Genomic DNA, 19,731 nt, shown 5'->3' with positions numbered 1-19,731 from the left:
ACTGAATGAATGACGAATGTGCGATAATTGTGCACCTTCACAATTTAATTTAAATGAGGTCTAAATGAGTGATGAGGAGGGTGAAGAGGTTGATGTAATTTAAATGAGGTCTAACTGAGTGATGAGGAGGGTGAAGAGGTTGATGTAATTTAAATGAGGTCTAACTGAGTGATAAGGAGGGTGAAGAGGTTGATGTAATTTAAATGAGGCCTAACTGAGTGATGAGGAGAGTGAAAAAGAGGTTGATGTAATTTAAATGAGGCCTAACTGAGTGATGAGGAGAGTGAAGAGGTTGATGTAATTTAAATGAGGCCTAACTGAGTGATGAGAAGGGTGAAGAGGTTGATGTAATTTAAATGAGGTCTAACTGAGTGATAAGGAGAGTGAAGAGGTTGATGTAATTTAAATGAGGTCTAACTGAGTGATGAGGAGGGGGAAGAGGTTGATGTAATTTAAATGAGGTCTAACTGAGTGATGAGGAGGGTGAAGAGGTTGATGTAATTTAAATGAGGTCTAACTGAGTGATGAGGAGGGTGAAGAGGTTGATGTAATTTAAATGAGGTCTAACTGAGTGATAAGGAGGGTGAAGAGGTTGATGTAATTTAAATGAGGCCTAACTGAGTGATGAGGAGGGTGAAGAGGTTGATTTAATTTAAATGAGGTCTAACTGAGTGATAAGGAGGGTGAAGAGGTTGATGTAATTTAAATGAAGCCTAACTGAGTGATGAGGAGGGTGAAGAGGTTGATGTAATTTAAATGAGGTCTAACTGAGTGATAAGGAGGGTGAAGAGGTTGATGTAATTTAAATGAGGTCTAACTGAGTGATGAGGAGGGTGAAGAGGTTTATTTAATTTAAATGAGGTCTAACTGAGTGATAAGGAGGGTGAAGAGGTTGATGTAATTTAAATGAGGCCTAACTGAGTGATGAGGAGGGTGAAGAGGTTTATTTAATTTAAATGAGGTCTAACTGAGTGATAAGGAGGGTGAAGAGGTTGATGTAATTTAAATGAGGCCTAACTGAGTGATGAGGAGGGTGAAGAGGTTTATTTAATTTAAATGAGGTCTAACTGAGTGATAAGGAGAGTGAAGAGGTTGATGTAATTTAAATGAGGTCAAACTGAGTGATGAGGAAGGTGAAGAGGTTGATGTAATTTAGAAAGTGTAAGGATGAGTTTATTATGCATATTTATCAGCAGCAAATAATTTGACCGCATGACATGTGGGTTGATACCATAACTTTTACATTTTACTTAGTAAAAATCAGCCGTTATGGGACTGTTTTATTTTCTTGAACTCTTTAATAATTATCACATTTATTGTCAGGAAAATAAAAACATGCTAAATGTTTCACCAGGCCTTGTGAATAATGCATATTGACCGGGAAACAAACAATGCCAGACAACCTGATCAGCCGGACTGAAACTACATTTACATTACATTTAAGTCATTTAGCAGACGCTCTTATCCAGAGCGACTTACAAGTTGGTGCATTCACCTTATGATATCCAGTGGAACAACCACTTTACAATAGTGCATCTAAATCTTTTAAGGGGGGGGGGGGGGGTGAGAAGGATTACTTTATCCTATCCTAGGTATTCCTTAAAGAGGTGGGGTTTCAGGTTGCTACACCTAAAACTATACCACAACTAATTTAACACATAATAAGAGTTAGCCTATAGACAAGATTACATTGGCAATCTGATGAGTGACAATATCAAATCAAATCAAATTTTATTAGTCACATACACATGGTTAGCAGATGTTAATGCGAGTGTAGCGAAATGCTTGTGCTTCTAGTTCCGACAATGCAGTAATAACCAACAGTAATCTAACCTAACAATTCCACACTACTACCTTACACACACACACAAGTGTAAAGGGATAAAGAATATGTACATAAAGATATATGAATGAGTGGTGTATATTAGTCAAATTGTATATGAAGAGATGGGAGCATCTTGTAATTGGCCGATGCAGGGAAAGGAGCATCTCTTTATCAAATCCTCCTTCAGTCACATGCAGGTAAAACATTGATTTCTATATCATATCTGAAAAAGCATATTCTGCACTTTTTATGACACCTACCTTTGACAATTAACTAAATTCAAGAGGTGCAGCTCTTTTTCCAAGAATATTTGTGCTGTCCCTGCATGACCACTCTGCAGCATTGATCTGGCAACTAAGCAAAAACTAGTAACATAATAAACGCAACATTAAAATATGCTGTGTGTGTGTGTGTCCAGTGTGTGTGTGAGTCCAGAGTGTGTGTGTGTGTGTGTGAGTCCAGTGTGTGTGTGTGTGTGTGTGTGTGTGTGTGTGTGTGTGTGTGTGTGTGTGTGTGTGTGTGTGTGTGTGTGTGTGTGTGTGTGTGTGTCAGTGTGTTTGTGTGTATCATTGTGTGTGTGTGTGTGTCCTGTGTGTCAGCATGTCTAGTGTGTGTGTGTGTGCATGTGTGTGTGTGTTAGTGTGTCTAGTGTGTGTGTTAGTTTTTGTTTGTGTGTGTGTTTCCTGTGTGTGTGTGTGTGTGTCTGCGTGTCCAGTGTGTTTGTATGTGTTTGTCTAGTATGTGTGGGTGTGTGTGTGTCCAGTGTGTGTGTGTGTCCTGTGTGCATTGTGTGTTTGTGTGTGTCCAGTAAGTGAGTCCAGTGTGTGTGTGTGTGTGTGTGTGTGTGTCTGTGTGTGTCCAGTGTGGGTGTGTGTGTGTGTGTCTGTGTGTGTCCAGTGTGTGTGTGTGTGTGTGTGTGTGTGTGTGTGTCCAGTGTTTGTGTTTGTTTGTGTGTTATGTGTGTCTCCAGTGTGTGTGTATCAGGTTATGATTTTCAGGGACACTGAGGAGTCAACACCGCAAACCCTAAACCCTGGATAGAGGGGCTCAGTGAATGTGGAGGTGAATGTGTTCAGGTGGGTCAGTGTGTCAGAGGAGGCTCTATAGAAGGACAGAGTGCCGGCTGGCCAGTCCAGATACACTCCTACTCTGTGGGAGCTGGAGGAGGGGACATCTATGGTAGTGAGATTATTATTGTGACAGGCATAGTAACGGTTGTCAGTGCAGAACAGACTCCAGGACTTGTCATTGTATCCAATCACACAGTCATCAACCCTTCCTCTCCTGCTGATTCCTTTATATGTCACTCCTATATCAGCCCCTCCCCCACTCCACTCTACCTCCCAGTAACAGCGCCCAGTCAGACCCTCTCTACACAGCACCTGTCTCCAGCCCTCAAATCTCTCTGGGTGATCAGGATACGGCTGCTTCTCTCTCCTCCATGTCACCTTTCTGTTCTCCTCAGACAGAGAGAGGCGTCTGTTTACTGTGTTTAGGTCCAGTGTGAGATCACAGACATCTGATGGATGAAACCAGACACAATATTAGAAATCATCATCATTCACATTAGAATGTTAACTCACTTTTCACTAATTCATTTAATGTAGATGTTTCTAGGTATCAAAAGGAGAAGTTAAGGTAACTTGAGACTTGTTGAATGATCATATGTTATACTATATGGTAATATATAACACACTTATTCCCATTAATTACACACACACACCTGTATGTATGCATGAACACAAACACACATTTCTAATGTAACACAAACACGCCACACACACATTGTCAAAGCAACTCTGTAAACGTTGGTGTCCCTGATTTCTGCTTCTGTAGAACTACAGCTGATATTTAATATGACCAAGTAAGTAATGATGGTGGTCTTTGACCTTGAATTAACTTGAATTAAGACTTATTCTTAGTCATATTCTTCACAGCAGTCAACACTCACATTTTCTAAGCCCAGGTTTCATTGTGTTCTCTCCACCATGTTCCACACTGTAGCGGTAAGCAGAAGAACAGACAGTCATTGAGTGATACACCTGAACTCACACACACACACACACACTCTCACACACACACACACACACACACACACACACACACACAGAGGACACACACACACACAGGACACACACACACACATACACACAGTCAGCATATAACTTTGTCCAAGTGGTGGTAAGAATGTTTGTCTTAACTAGCCTGATAAGTCAAACATGTCTGATATGAACATGGACATAAACCCTCTACATACTTGAGTTTCTCCAGTCTGCAGTGTGGATCCTCCAGTCCAGCAGAGAGCAGTCTGACTCCTGAGTCTCCTGGGTGATTGTAGCTCAGGTCCAGCTCTCTCAGGTGTGAGGGGTTTGACCTCAGAGCTGAGACCAGAGAAGCACAGCCTTCCTCTGTGACTAGACAGCCTGACAGCCTGCAAAGAGTCAAATCATATTAAAATCACACTGATATTCTTTGGTGGTGAAAATAGTGGCAGTATATTTATTCAACATATTCAGATACATCAGTGTCCTGAAACCTGCCATATCTATTCATAAACGGATGTTTCATTATTAGAAATGACAAATGATCAAAGTGTTGCTTGGAGAGAGAATAATGTATAGTACAAATATTTCAGTAGACTGACCAGACCAGTTTAAAAAGCAGTATCAGTCAGAAGACAGACAGTGAGGTATCAGATTTAGATTGTATTGAGTATACAGTCCACACCATATCTAATTTGACAGTGAAGCTACGTGAGAGAGTTACAAAACATACTAACCTCTCACCATTACCAATAACAGAGGCTACAACAAAACATGCTAACCTCTCACCATTACCAATAACAGAGACTACAACAAAACATGCTAACCTCTCACCATTACCAATAACAGAGGCTACAACAAAACATGCTAACCTCTCACCATTACCAATAACAGAGGCTACAACAAAACATGCTAACCTCTTACCATTACCAATAACAGAGGCTACAACAAAACATACTAACCTCTCACCATTACCAATAACAGAGGCTACAACAAAACATGCTAACCTCTCACCATTACCAATAACAGAGACTACAACAAAACATGCTAACCTCTCACCATTACCAATAACAGAGGCTACAACAAAACATGCTAACCTCTCACCATTACCAATAACAGAGGCTACAACAAAGCATGCTAACCTCTCACCATTACCAATAACAGAGGCTACAACAAAACATGCTAACCTCTCACCATTACCAATAACAGAGACTACAACAAAACATGCTAACCTCTCACCATTACCAATAACAGAGGCTACAACAAAACATGCTAACATCTCACCATTACCAATAACAGAGGCTACAACAAAACATGCTAACCTCTCACCATTACCAATAACAGAGGCTACAACAAAACATGCTAACCTCTCACCATTACCAATAACAGAGGCTACAACAAAACATGCTAACCTCTCACCATTAACCTCAAATAAAAGGTGACATTCTGTACTGTCACGTAATATGAAACATTCTATCTCAAATGCAAAATGAAAAACTGTAAGCTTCACTGTCCAAACACATATGGTGTGGACTATGTGTGCCTGGTAAACACACGTGGATCTGGTGAACAGTTATCACTTGTTGACCAACTACAGGAATACTGACCTCAGAGTCTCCAATTTACAGTGGGGATTCCCCAGTCCAGCAGAGAGCAGCTTCACTCCTGAATCCTTCAGGTCATTGTTACTCAGATCCAGCTCTCTCAGGTGTGAGGGGTTTGACCTCAGAGCTGAGACCAGAGAAGCACAGCCTTCCTCTGTGACTCCACAGCCTGACAGCCTGACAAAGAGATCATCATGACTTTTCAAACATACTGATATTTTAACCAGTGGTCTAGAAGGACAATGGCAGATGCAATTAGTTAATTCTCCCAAACAGCATATAGATTCATCTTCTGTCTCCTAGAATTGTATGGCAATAATGTTATACTAATGTAGAAATCTATGCATTGATTCAATCTATGCATTGATTCAATATGTTATTCGATAAATATTATATACATATTATAATACATATTTTTCTCTAAACTGAATATTTCTTCCTGATGATTAGTTCTGATATGTAATTTTATTTACTCACAGAACAACTCTGGAGGCTTTGACCACTGGCAGCAGCCTCAGAAGACCTTCCTCTGACCTGGAGTATTTCTTCAGGTCAAACACATCCAGCTCCTTTTCTGAAGTCAGCAACACAAAGACCAGAGCTGACCACTGTGCAGGTGACAGTTTGGGTTTTGAGAGACTTCCTGATCTCAGGTAGCTTTGGATCTCCTTCACTAGAGAATGGTCATTCAGTTCATTCAGACAGTGGAACAGATTGATGCTCCTCTCTGGAGAGGGATTCTCCCTGATCTTCTCCTTGATGTACTTGACTGTTTCTTCATGGCTCTGTGAGCTGCTTCTTGTCTTTTTCAGTAGACCTTGTAAGTGATTCTGATTGGACTCCAGTGAGAGGCCCAGAAGGAAGCGGAGGAAAAGGTCCAGGTTTCCCGTCTCACTTTGTAAGGCTTTATCCACAGCACTCTTGTAGACAGTAACTTCAGGCTTGTCCATGAACAGCGCAAAAAAAGTTCCTGGGCGTTGATTGAGGTTTGTCCATTAGATTCTCATTGTTGTTGATGAATGAGAGGAACACATATACAGCAGCCAGAAACTCCTGAATGCTCAGATGAACAAAGCAGTACACCTTATCCTGGTACAGCCCACATTCCTCTTTAAAGAGCTGTGTGCACAATCCTGAGTACACTGAGGCTTCATTGACATCAATGCCAGCCTCTTTCAGGTCTTCTTCATAGAAAATCAGATTGCCATTCACAAGCTGTTGAAAAGCCAGTTTTCCCAGTGACAGAATGCTCTCTTTATTCCAGTTTGGACCTGTCTCTTCTTTCCCAAGATACTTTACATTCTTCTGTTTGGTATGAAACACCACAAGGTGTGTGTACATCTCAGTCAGAGTCTTGGGCATCTCTTCTCTCTTATGTTTCAGCATGTGTTCAAGGACTGTTGCAGAAATCCAACAGAAGACTGGAATGTGGCACATGATGTGGAGGCTCCTTGATGTCTTTATGTGTGAGATGATTCTGCTGGCCAGGTCCTCATCACTGAATCTCTTCCTGAAGTACTCCTCCTTCTGTGGGTCATTGAACCCTCGTACCTCTGTCACCTGGTCAACACACCCTGAAGGGATCTTATTGGCTGCTGCAGGTCGGGTAGTTATCCAGAGGAGAGCAGAGGGAAGCAGATTTCCCTTGATGAGATTTGTCAGCAGAACATCCACTGAGGTTGACTCTGTGACGTCACAACAGATCTTGTTGTTCTGGAAGTCTAGGGGCAGTCGGCACTCATCCAGACCATCAAAGATGAACAGAACTTTGTACTTGTCGTAGTTGGAGATTCTTGATTGTTTGGTTTCTATTGAGAAGTGATTGAGAATTTCAATCAAAGTGTGTTTGTCCCCTTTCATCAAATTCAGCTCCCGAAAAGGGAATGAAAATACAAATTGGACATCCTGATATGCTTTTCCTTCAGCCCAGTCCAGAATGAACTTCTGCACAGAGACTGTTTTTCCAATGCCAGCGACTCCCTTTGTCAGCACAGTTCTGATAAGTTTGTCTTGTCCAGTTAAGGGTTTGAAGATGTCGTTACATTTGACTGCAATCTCTGGTCTTGCTTGTTTCCTGGTTGTTGTCTCAATCTGTCTCAGCTCATGTTCATGATTGACCTCTCCTGTTCCACCCTCTGTGATGTAGAGCTCTGTGTAGATCTTATTGAGAAATGTTGGGTTTCCTTGTTTAGCAATTCCCTCAAAAACACATTGAAACTTCGTCTTTAGATTCGATTTGAGTTCACGTTGACAAATCACAGCAAGCTCATCTGAATGAAGAAATAACAGAGGATATTAATATTACGTCTGTTTTAATGACTACAGTATTGTAAGACGGTTATAACGTTTTACATTATAATAATTTATTTTCTTCATCGGGATAGGGGGCAGCATTTCCACTTTGAACAAATTGCCCAAACGGAATTTCCTCCTACTCTGTCCCAGAAGGTAATACATGCATATCATTATTACTATTGTATAGAAAACACTCGGAAGTTTCTAAAACTGTTTGAATTATGTCTGTAAGTATAACAGAACTCATTTGGCAGACAAAAACCTGAGAAGAGGTCCAAACAGGAAGTGAGAACTTGATTTTCAAAACAGTGTCAAATGATACCCCTTCTAGTTATGGATGAGCAAACTAGGGCTTCCACTAGATGTCACCGTCTTTAGATTTTGGTTATATGATTCTACTATAAAGGAGGGGCTCATAGGAGCTATTTTACTGAGTGGTCTTCAGAAACTCTCAGTCTCTTTTGGCGCGCTCACGAGAGAGAGTGCTCTCGTTCCAATGCTCTTTCTTCAGACAATGAAATTCTCCGGTTGGATCCTTATTGATGATTCATGTAAAACACATTGCTCGTGCGTCATGAAAATGGATTCCTGGGCTGAACATGCTAACAACAATGTCAGGATTTGGCCAGGATTGTTTTGGTCACTAGATGCCCCCATTGCGCCTTTTTTTGAACCTTTTGTTTTTCCCTTGGTCTAATTATTATTTGCACCTGTGCCTTATTTCTTTGTAGGTATTTAAACCCTTAGTGTTCCTCAGTTCTTTGCTCAGTGTTTGTATGTTAGCACCCAGCCCCAGCCATGCTGTGAACATGTATTTCTCCAGTTGGATTTTCCTGAGGTACTCTGGTTTTGTTCTTGTTTGTTTTTGATTATTCTTTTGAGGTTTGTTTTTTCCCTGCTGTTCTTACCACTTTGTGGATTTTCTTTGTATCTTGGTGGATATTCATTTTTTTCTTGGCGTTACTTTTTGACGTTGTGGATTTATATCTTTTGCCTGAAGATTTTTTCTACTTTAGCTGTACTTTTGCTACAGCTTTTAAATGTTATAAAACAGCATTCAACATGAGGCAGACAGCTCTTACATTTCTCCAGTGTGTCAGCAAGCTCCTTCTGGTTCATTTTCCTCAGGATGTGCAGTGTGATCTTCAGAGCCCCCTCTCTGGCACTGCTCTCCTGCTTCTCATCTTCAGCGTCCACCACTTCCTTATCCTGCTTCTGACTCTCAAAGCCTTCTGGGAGTTCTGGACTAAGAATCCTCTTGAACATCTTCAGCTCGTTCTTCACAAATGTCATAATATTCTCTTCAAGCAACTGAAATAAATAAAGTAAATAAATTAAGCAAGAGAAGAAATGCTTTCTCATCAACACATTAATGAATGATTGACAGATCAACTTTACTTGAGGTAAACAAAAACAAATGTGCATAACAGGACCACATACACTGAATATGGAGGCCAGGTCTGTTTGATGACTCTGGGAAGACTGACCACTGAGAATCTCTGACTCTGATCTCTCCTGTTGGTTTCTGTGGACAAAACATGAGATTACATCTCCTCATCCAGGGAGCACACACACACACACACACACACACACACACACACACACACACACACACACACACACACACACACACACACACACACACACACACACACACACACACACACACACACACACACACACACACACACACACACACACAGGGAGGGAATGTCGTGTTTGTTTAATATTGTTTTAGGACTGTTAAAATGAACAAGAGGATTAGCCTATGGATTATGAAAACAACAAAAATAAATGGGAGAATGGCTGCCCCTTATCCCGGAGCTGCTGGCCCTTATCCCGATGCTGCCCCTTCATTTAGGTGGGTTGAGTTGGAGGGTGGTCATTGGGAGGGGGATACGGAAGCGGGGAGTGACTATGGTGGGGTGGGGACCTCGCCCAGAGCCTGAGCCACCACCGTGGTCAGATGCCCACCCAGACCCTCCCCTAGACTTTGTGCTGGTGCGCCCGGAGTTCGCACCTTAAGGGGGGGGTTATGTCATGTTCCTGACCTGTTTTCTCTTGTTTTATATGTCTTTATTGGTCAGGGCGTGAGTGTTGGGTGGGCAGTCTATGTTTTCTATTTCTATGTGGGGTTTTGTGTTCGGCCTGGTATGATTCTCAATTAGAGACAGGTGTGTATCGTTTGTCTCTGATTGAGAGTCATACTAAGGCAGCCAGGGTTTCACTGGTGTTTTGTGGGTGTTTGTTTCCTGTGTTAGCGTTTGGGCCACACAGGACTGTTGCAGGTTAGTCACGTTTGTTGTTTTGTTTATTTGTAGTGTTTGTTGGTTTGCCATTAAAATCATGAATACCTCCTACTCCGCATCTTGGTCCGATCCTCCTCGTCTGATATAGACTGTAGGCTTGTTCATTTATCAGACTAGATACTGTATGTTATCTGACTAGATACTGTATGTTATCTGACTAGATACTGTATGTTATCTGACTAGATACTGTATGTTATCAGACTAGATACTGTATGTTATCTGACTAGATACTGTGTGTTATCTGACTAGATACTGTATGTTATCTGGCTAGATACTGTATGTTAACTGGCTAGATACTGTGTGTTATCTGACTAGATACTGTATGTTATCTGACTAGATACTGTATGTTATCAGACTAGATACTGTATGTTATCTGGCTAGATACTGTATGTTATCTGGCTAGATACTGTATGTTATCTGACTAGATACTGTATGTTAGATACTGTATGTTATCTGACTAGATACTGTATGTTATCTGACTAGATACTGTGTGTTATCTGACTAGATACTGTATGTTATCTGACTAGATACTGTATGTTATCTGACTAGATACTGTATGTTATCTGACTAGATACTGTATGTTATCTGACTAGATACTGTATGTTATCTGACTAGATACTGTATGTTATCTGACTAGATACTGTATGTTATCTGACTAGATACTGTATGTTATCTGACTAGATACTGTATGTTATCTGACTAGATACTGTATGTTATCTGACTAGATACTGTATGTTATCAGACTAGATACTGTATGTTATCTGACTAGATACTGTGTGTTATCTGACTAGATACTGTATGTTATCTGGCTAGATACTGTATGTTAACTGGCTAGATACTGTGTGTTATCTGACTAGATACTGTATGTTATCTGACTAGATACTGTATGTTATCAGACTAGATACTGTATGTTATCTGGCTAGATACTGTATGTTATCTGGCTAGATACTGTATGTTATCTGACTAGATACTGTATGTTAGATACTGTATGTTATCTGACTAGATACTGTATGTTATCTGACTAGATACTGTGTGTTATCTGACTAGATACTGTATGTTATCTGACTAGATACTGTATGTTATCTGACTAGATACTGTATGTTATCTGACTAGATACTGTATGTTATCTGGCTAGATACTGTATGTTAACTGGCTAGATACTGTGTGTTATCTGACTAGATACTGTATGTTATCTGACTAGATACTGTATGTTATCTGACTAGATACTGTATGTTATCTGGCTAGATACTGTATGTTATCTGGCTAGATACTGTATGTTATCTGACTAGATACTGTATGTTATCTGACTAGATACTGTATGTTATCTGACTAGATACTGTATGTTATCTGACTAGATACTGTATGTTATCTGACTAGATACTGTATGTTATCTGACTAGATACTGTATGTTATCTGACTAGATACTGTATGTTATCAGACTAGATACTGTATGTTATCTGACTAGATACTGTATGTTATCTGACTAGATACTGTATGTTATCTGACTAGATACTGTATGTTATCTGACTAGATACTGTATGTTATCTGACTAGATACTGTATGTTATCTGACTAGATACTGTATGTTATCTGACTAGATACTGTATGTTATCAGACTAGATACTGTATGTTATCTGACTAGATACTGTGTGTTATCTGACTAGATACTGTATGTTAGATACTGTATGTTATCTGACTAGATACTGTATGTTATCTGACTAGATACTGTGTGTTATCTGACTAGATACTGTATGTTATCTGACTAGATACTGTATGTTATCTGACTAGATACTGTATGTTATCTGACTAGATACTGTATGTTATCTGACTAGATACTGTATGTTATCTGACTAGATACTGTATGTTATCTGACTAGATACTGTATGTTATCTGACTAGATACTGTATGTTATCTGACTAGATACTGTATGTTATCTGACTAGATACTGTATGTTATCTGACTAGATACTGTATGTTATCTGACTAGATACTGTATGTTATCAGACTAGATACTGTATGTTATCTGACTAGATACTGTGTGTTATCTGACTAGATACTGTATGTTATCTGGCTAGATACTGTATGTTAACTGGCTAGATACTGTGTGTTATCTGACTAGATACTGTATGTTATCTGACTAGATACTGTATGTTATCAGACTAGATACTGTATGTTATCTGGCTAGATACTGTATGTTATCTGGCTAGATACTGTATGTTATCTGACTAGATACTGTATGTTAGATACTGTATGTTATCTGACTAGATACTGTATGTTATCTGACTAGATACTGTGTGTTATCTGACTAGATACTGTATGTTATCTGACTAGATACTGTATGTTATCTGACTAGATACTGTATGTTATCTGGCTAGATACTGTATGTTAACTGGCTAGATACTGTGTGTTATCTGACTAGATACTGTATGTTATCTGACTAGATACTGTATGTTATCTGACTAGATACTGTATGTTATCTGGCTAGATACTGTATGTTATCTGGCTAGATACTGTATGTTATCTGACTAGATACTGTATGTTATCTGACTAGATACTGTATGTTATCTGACTAGATACTGTATGTTATCTGACTAGATACTGTATGTTATCTGACTAGATACTGTATGTTATCAGACTAGATACTGTATGTTATCTGACTAGATACTGTGTGTTATCTGACTAGATACTGTATGTTATCTGGCTAGATACTGTATGTTATCAGACTAGATACTGTATGTTATCTGGCTAGATACTGTATGTTATCTGGCTAGATACTGTATGTTATCTGACTAGATACTGTATGTTAGATACTGTATGTTATCTGACTAGATACTGTATGTTATCTGACTAGATACTGTGTGTTATCTGACTAGATACTGTATGTTATCTGGCTAGATACTGTATGTTATCTGACTAGATACTGTATGTTATCTGACTAGATACTGTATGTTATCTGGCTAGATACTGTATGTTATCTGGCTAGATACTGTATGTTATCAGACTAGATACTGTATGTTATCTGACTAGATACTGTATGTTATCAGACTAGATACTGTATGTTATCTGACTAGATACTGTATGTTATCTGACTAGATACTGTATGTTATCTGACTAGATACTGTATGTTATCTGACTAGATACTGTATGTTATCTGACTAGATACTGTATGTTATCTGACTAGATACTGTATGTTATCAGACTAGATACTGTATGTTATCTGACTAGATACTGTGTGTTATCTGACTAGATACTGTATGTTATCTGGCTAGATACTGTATGTTAACTGGCTAGATACTGTGTGTTATCTGACTAGATACTGTATGTTATCTGACTAGATACTGTATGTTATCAGACTAGATACTGTATGTTATCTGGCTAGATACTGTATGTTATCTGGCTAGATACTGTATGTTATCTGACTAGATACTGTATGTTAGATACTGTATGTTATCTGACTAGATACTGTATGTTATCTGACTAGATACTGTGTGTTATCTGACTAGATACTGTATGTTATCTGACTAGATACTGTATGTTATCTGACTAGATACTGTATGTTATCAGACTAGATACTGTATGTTATCTGACTAGATACTGTATGTTATCTGACTAGATACTGTATGTTATCTGACTAGATACTGTATGTTATCTGACTAGATACTGTATGTTATCTGACTAGATACTGTATGTTATCTGACTAGATACTGTATGTTATCTGACTAGATACTGTATGTTATCAGACTAGATACTGTATGTTATCTGACTAGATACTGTGTGTTATCTGACTAGATACTGTATGTTATCTGGCTAGATACTGTATGTTAACTGGCTAGATACTGTGTGTTATCTGACTAGATACTGTATGTTATCTGACTAGATACTGTATGTTATCAGACTAGATACTGTATGTTATCTGGCTAGATACTGTATGTTATCTGGCTAGATACTGTATGTTATCTGACTAGATACTGTATGTTAGATACTGTATGTTATCTGACTAGATACTGTATGTTATCTGACTAGATACTGTGTGTTATCTGACTAGATACTGTATGTTATCTGACTAGATACTGTATGTTATCTGACTAGATACTGTATGTTATCTGACTAGATACTGTATGTTATCTGACTAGATACTGTATGTTATCTGACTAGATACTGTATGTTATCTGACTAGATACTGTATGTTATCTGACTAGATACTGTATGTTATCTGACTAGATACTGTATGTTATCTGACTAGATACTGTATGTTATCTGACTAGATACTGTATGTTATCAGACTAGATACTGTATGTTATCTGACTAGATACTGTGTGTTATCTGACTAGATACTGTATGTTATCTGGCTAGATACTGTATGTTATCTGACTAGATACTGTATGTTATCTGACTAGATACTGTGTGTTATCTGACTAGATACTGTATGTTATCAGACTAGATACTGTATGTTATCTGGCTAGATACTGTATGTTATCTGGCTAGATACTGTATGTTATCTGACTAGATACTGTATGTTAACTGGCTAGATACTGTGTGTTATCTGACTAGATACTGTATGTTATCTGACTAGATACTGTATGTTATCTGACTAGATACTGTATGTTATCTGGCTAGATACTGTATGTTATCTGGCTAGATACTGTATGTTATCTGACTAGATACTGTATGTTATCTGACTAGATACTGTATGTTATCTGACTAGATACTGTATGTTATCTGACTAGATACTGTATGTTATCTGACTAGATACTGTATGTTATCAGACTAGATACTGTATGTTATCTGACTAGATACTGTGTGTTATCTGACTAGATACTGTATGTTATCTGGCTAGATACTGTATGTTAACTGGCTAGATACTGTGTGTTATCTGACTAGATACTGTATGTTATCTGACTAGATACTGTATGTTATCAGACTAGATACTGTATGTTATCTGGCTAGATACTGTATGTTATCTGGCTAGATACTGTATGTTATCTGACTAGATACTGTATGTTAGATACTGTATGTTATCTGACTAGATACTGTATGTTATCTGACTAGATACTGTGTGTTATCTGACTAGATACTGTATGTTATCTGACTAGATACTGTATGTTATCTGACTAGATACTGTATGTTATCTGACTAGATACTGTATGTTATCTGGCTAGATACTGTATGTTAACTGGCTAGATACTGTGTGTTATCTGACTAGATACTGTATGTTATCTGACTAGATACTGTATGTTATCTGACTAGATACTGTATGTTATCTGGCTAGATACTGTATGTTATCTGGCTAGATACTGTATGTTATCTGACTAGATACTGTATGTTATCTGACTAGATACTGTATGTTATCTGACTAGATACTGTATGTTATCTGACTAGATACTGTATGTTATCTGACTAGATACTGTATGTTATCTGACTAGATACTGTATGTTAACTGGCTAGATACTGTGTGTTATCTGACTAGATACTGTATGTTATCTGACTAGATACTGTATGTTATCTGGCTAGATACTGTATGTTATCAGACTAGATACTGTATGTTATCTGACTAGATACTGTATGTTATCAGACTAGATACTGTATGTTATCTGACTAGATACTGTATGTTATCTGACTAGATACTGTATGTTATCTGACTAGATACTGTATGTTATCTGACTAGATACTGTATGTTATCTGACTAGATACTGTATGTTATCTGACTAGATACTGTATGTTATCAGACTAGATACTGTATGTTATCTGACTAGATACTGTGTGTTATCTGACTAGATACTGTATGTTATCTGGCTAGATACTGTATGTTAACTGGCTAGATACTGTGTGTTATCTGACTAGATACTGTATGTTATCTGACTAGATACTGTATGTTATCAGACTAGATACTGTATGTTATCTGGCTAGATACTGTATGTTATCTGGCTAGATACTGTATGTTATCTGACTAGATACTGTATGTTAGATACTGTATGTTATCTGACTAGATACTGTATGTTATCTGACTAGATACTGTGTGTTATCTGACTAGATACTGTATGTTATCTGACTAGATACTGTATGTTATCTGACTAGATACTGTATGTTATCTGACTAGATACTGTATGTTATCTGGCTAGATACTGTATGTTAACTGGCTAGATACTGTGTGTTATCTGACTAGATACTGTATGTTATCTGACTAGATACTGTATGTTATCTGACTAGATACTGTATGTTATCTGGCTAGATGCTGTATGTTATCTGGCTAGATACTGTATGTTATCTGACTAGATACTGTATGTTATCTGACTAGATACTGTATGTTATCTGACTAGATACTGTATGTTATCTGACTAGATACTGTATGTTATCAGACTAGATACTGTATGTTATCTGACTAGATACTGTGTGTTATCTGACTAGATACTGTATGTTATCTGGCTAGATACTGTATGTTAACTGGCTAGATACTGTGTGTTATCTGACTAGATACTGTATGTTATCTGACTAGATACTGTATGTTATCAGACTAGATACTGTATGTTATCTGGCTAGATACTGTATGTTATCTGGCTAGATACTGTATGTTATCTGACTAGATACTGTATGTTAGATACTGTATGTTATCTGACTAGATACTGTATGTTATCTGACTAGATACTGTGTGTTATCTGACTAGATACTGTATGTTATCTGACTAGATACTGTATGTTATCTGACTAGATACTGTATGTTATCTGACTAGATACTGTATGTTATCTGGCTAGATACTGTATGTTAACTGGCTAGATACTGTGTGTTATCTGACTAGATACTGTATGTTATCTGACTAGATACTGTATGTTATCTGACTAGATACTGTATGTTATCTGGCTAGATACTGTATGTTATCTGGCTAGATACTGTATGTTATCTGACTAGATACTGTATGTTATCTGACTAGATACTGTATGTTATCTGACTAGATACTGTATGTTATCTGACTAGATACTGTATGTTATCTGACTAGATACTGTATGTTATCTGACTAGATACTGTATGTTAACTGGCTAGATACTGTGTGTTATCTGACTAGATACTGTATGTTATCTGACTAGATACTGTATGTTATCTGGCTAGATACTGTATGTTATCTGGCTAGATACTGTATGTTATCAGACTAGATACTGTATGTTATCTGACTAGATACTGTATGTTATCAGACTAGATACTGTATGTTATCTGACTAGATACTGTATGTTATCTGACTAGATACTGTATGTTAACTGGCTAGATACTGTGTGTTATCTGACTAGATACTGTATGTTATCTGACTAGATACTGTATGTTATCTGGCTAGATACTGTATGTTATCTGGCTAGATACTGTATGTTATCAGACTAGATACTGTATGTTATCTGACTAGATACTGTATGTTATCTGACTAGATACTGTATGTTATCTGACTAGATACTGTATGTTATCTGACTAGATACTGTATGTTATCTGACTAGATACTGTATGTTATCTGACTAGATACTGTATGTTAACTGGCTAGATACTGTATGTTAACTGGCTAGATACTGTGTGTTATCTGACTAGATACTGTATGTTATCTGGCTAGATACTGTATGTTATCTGACTAGATACTGTATGTTATCTGACTAGATACTGTATGTTATCTGGCTAGATACTGTATGTTATCTGGCTAGATACTGTATGTTATCTGACTAGATACTGTATGTTATCTGACTAGATACTGTATGTTATCTGACTAGATACTGTATGTTATCTGGCTAGATACTGTGTGTTATCAGACTAGATACTGTATGTTATCTGACTAGATACTGTATGTTATCTGACTAGATACTGTATGTTATCTGTCATCTGGCTATGCTCCATGTCATAGAATGTAGGCTTGTTCATTTAGTAGACAATATAGGCCTCTGCATATAAGTCCTGTGCCATTATTTTATATTATATGATTTTATAGTAAGAAGAATATAATTGTAATTAGCTGAATAAAATAGAAAGGATATTTTTCTCATTCCAGAGCGAGTGCCCATTTGAAGTGTCTATTTTGAGTGTAAAAGTGATCATTTGAAACAGTTATTTGGGAACTTTAGTTGTGAATGATACAAACCTTAGTAAAGCCAATTATAAAGTATAGTTTCACCAGGACATCTAACTGAGGCATTTCAACAGTGATACAGCAACAGGTAGCCAGGGAGACATGCACTTAAACACATCCCCTCATTCATCTAGAAATATAACAGACTTTATTATGGTTTCACCAGGACATCTACTGAGACAGCAACAGAAGAATAGGATATGATGGAGAGAGACACCAGACAAGACACAGAGACAGCAACAGAATAATAGGATATGATGGAGAGAGACACCAGACAAGACACAGAGACAACAACAGAATAGGATATGATGGAGAGAGACACCAGACAAGACACAGAGACAGCAAAAGAAGAATAGGATATGATGGAGAGAGACACCAGACAAGACACATAGACAACAACAGAATAGGATATGATGGAGAGAGACACCAGACAAGACACCGAGACAGCAACAGAAGAATAGGACATGATGGAGAGAGACACCAGACAAGACACCGAGACAGCAACAGAATAGGATATGATGGAGAGAGATACCAGACAAGACACAGAGACAACAACAGAATAAGATATGATGGAGAGAGACACCAGACAAGACACAGAGACAGCAACAGAAGAATGGGATATGATGGAGAGAGACACCAGGCAATACACAAAGACAGCAACAGAAGAATAGGATATGATGGAGAGAGACAGTTTGGCTCATTGGACAGGTCAGAGTCTATGTTTGAAGTTCTTGAGTGGTTTTTGGCAATACACTGGTGTTATAATTATGGATTTAGCTGTTGAAATTCCTTCCCGGACCCAACTACTGGCTATGGGCTAAGCCACCAATGTCTTCAAATCCTAGGGGAGAGAGGAGCTGCTACCCTTGGGGAGAGAGGAGCTGCTACCCCTGGGGAGAGAGGAGCTGCTACCCCTGGGGAGAGAGAGGAGCTGCTACCCCTGGGGAGAGAGGAGCTGTTACCCCTGGGGAGAGAGGAGCTGCTACCACTGGGGAGAGAGGAGCTGCTACCCCTGGGGAGAGAGGAGATGCTACCCCTGGGGAGAGAGGAGCTGCTACCTCTGGAGAGAGAGGAGCTGCAACCAGGAGAGACTGTGACCCTGCTCGGGAAGAGCTTAACGATTGGTAATTGTTGGGACACGTTTGTCAGGAGTTTCAGTGATGAAGACTGCTGAACTTGCTGATGTTTCACAATATGCCATGGCCATCTCCAGGTCACCAGGTCTCAACTGAGTTGAACACAATCATCAACAAAACACCAAATGATGGAATTTCTTGTGGAAGAATGGTGTCACATCCCTCCAATAGAGTTCCAGACAGTTGTAGAATGTATGCCAAGGCACATTGTAAGAGCTGTAAAGAGAGAGGGAGGGGAGAGAGAACAGGCAGAACCTGATATGTAAATGAGCAGAGCAAACGAAAGTAACTTTCAACGACCGAATGATCATTCAGACTCTGTTTCTATTGAGAGATAAAAGGTAAGACGACGATTGTTATGTGTATTAATATAGTTGATGATATTGTTATGTGTATTCATATAGTTGATGATATTGTTATGTATATTCAT

At 38.4% G+C, this 19,731-nt stretch overlaps 2 pseudogenes; one reads left to right on the top strand and one right to left on the bottom strand.

The window, feature by feature from the left end:
• Window positions 1–1,224: 1,224 nt before the first annotated feature.
• LOC139539829 (NACHT, LRR and PYD domains-containing protein 3-like) overlaps window positions 1,225–19,731 on the bottom strand; it is a 29,201-nt pseudogene continuing 10,694 nt past the window's right edge.
• The window catches only part of LOC139568113 (NLR family CARD domain-containing protein 3-like), a 55,110-nt pseudogene continuing 54,401 nt past the window's right edge, over window positions 19,023–19,731 (top strand).

Source organism: Salvelinus alpinus, chromosome 1 (genome assembly GCF_045679555.1).
Source record: "Salvelinus alpinus chromosome 1, SLU_Salpinus.1, whole genome shotgun sequence".
Classification (NCBI taxonomy): domain Eukaryota; kingdom Metazoa; phylum Chordata; class Actinopteri; order Salmoniformes; family Salmonidae; genus Salvelinus; species Salvelinus alpinus.
This window is presented reverse-complemented; position numbering and strand designations above follow the sequence as displayed.